The sequence below is a fragment of the Limulus polyphemus genome, unplaced genomic scaffold (genome assembly GCF_000517525.1).
Source record: "Limulus polyphemus unplaced genomic scaffold, Limulus_polyphemus-2.1.2 Scaffold2432, whole genome shotgun sequence".
Taxonomy (NCBI): Eukaryota; Metazoa; Arthropoda; class Merostomata; order Xiphosura; family Limulidae; genus Limulus; species Limulus polyphemus.
The window spans coordinates 18,883-20,980 of record NW_013668042.1 but is presented as its reverse complement, the minus strand read 5'-3'; positions in this window follow the sequence as shown (position 1 = coordinate 20,980).

Sequence of the window (2,098 nt, the reverse complement as noted above, 5' to 3'; positions counted from 1 at the left end):
TGAGACTGATATTAAACAAAATACATCAACATTTATTAGGTCTTTACACATAGTATACACTTTAATATAAACAGTTAAACATCTACTGAACCGTTAGTTTCTTAACAAGCTTAACTTTCACATTTCAGTTAAGCACTATTAACCAATACATATAGAATATTTCTCCCTGCTATAATCATTATCTTCCTTTATTAAACTACATTAATTGAATAAGAGAGATAGCAATTCTATACTTACAACAAGGTCGGACTGGTGTACCTCTGCAGGTTAGAAATCTTCATATTCATGGTGACTTACGTGGAGTCATTATCAACTCTGTGGAGAACCTCGATTCTTCCTGATTTTTAGCTCCAGACACGAGGTTTCATACTAGATTTTCTTTGTATCCTTTCGATTTTCCAAATAGTATTGATGACTACTCGTAAGTAGTTCTGACACTTTATTGGCTAATTTCTGCAATTCATCGGACGTTTCCAAAACAAGAACCAAAACTCTGAAGTAATTGGTTACTGTGATGGTGAGTGCTCCGGTTGCCTTCTCACTTATACCACTACACTAGGCTGTAGTAACGAATCTTACATCAAAGTGCCTATTTTAGATGTTATCATAAACTTTTTTAGTAGCCTTTAATGTGCTACCAGATCAGCGTCAGTAACTTATTACTGTCAAACTCGTGACTAGCATTTTTCTCAGCATCCTCACTGTAGCTCCATTTTTTATAATTCTTAATCCGTGATTCTCAATACTAACTAACCAGCTAACTGTGCTTCGCCTAGTTCTTGATCCAATTTCGTAATACAGGCGTCTATTACCTACGCCATTTCTTCACGTATATGTGCCACAGTCAGAAACTTAAATTTCTGTAGTTTCTTTCTTAAACATAAAAGATTGAAGCAATTGTAAAATTCCCTCAAAAACATCCAATTGCTTCATGCAACAGAAAGATTGAGATCAGACAGTGAAGGAATAGACAGAGCTAAGATGCCTGCAGGATCGTCATGGTCTACTGGATCCTGAAGTGAGGTTAGAAGTTTAGTTTCCAAGAAAGAAACAAAAACATTGACTTTGTTACAACCAGATATGTCCGAAAGCTTTTCTTTTCTGTTAGCAACACGAATATACTCCGGAATTGGAGGAGTAGAGGAGATGATTACAGTGTTCATGCCGATGTCCATGTTCCACTGTTTGGTTAAAGGTATGGGCTATTCATTAAAAAAAAAGATGCATGTGAGAAGGAATAAATCCTGAGTGCATTGGCAATCTCATAACAAAATTTACTAGTGAATTAAAAAGTTCACTGCCCTATTCACTGATGATTTGTTAACCAAATAGTAGGAATGTGAAGTAAACTGGCAATTGTAAAAGCTTCAGTCCAATTTTTATTTGTGAAAGATCGCATGCATTACTACAAACAAAAGTTTTACTGAAAAAGACACGTGAAAGTGTCGAAACTTGTACCCATATAAATATTGGATATAAACTTTATGTTAAATTACTTTACATGATATTTTGTATTTACTTATTATTAATAAGCTAAGTTTTTGTAAAGTAGTTTTGGTCCAATGCTAGTATGTCCCATTTTGCTATAGCAGATATCATATAGAGTTGAATTGGCAGTCTTGACTATATCAGTATTACAAGTTGGAACAAACTGATGGATATCAGCATGTAGACAATAGTTAGTGATTTTCAGAAAGTATGTGTGTGTGTGTGATAAAAATTGAGAATTTATCTTAGCAAGTGGAAATTGAAAGGAGGGTAGTAGAACCATCATCCACGGTTGTAGACGTTAAAGGGTCAGTAGATGAAGTAGATGTAGGTGCCCACTTCATTGTAGTTGAAATATAAGGATTAGATGTAAATGGGTAGATGCCACTCAAAGACTTGGTAGTTACGACTGCACGTGTTGGTGAAGAAACAGTTGGAGCAGCAAAAAGTTAAAAAATACAAATCTAGATAAAAAAAAAAAAATTAACATGGTACCATCAACTTAATGCAGAAAATCTACACAATTGTGTGAAGAAACAACAATAAAATAACCTGAAAATATTTGAAATAATTAGATGCTGAAAAACGAATGCTTACAAAGCTCTCGCCG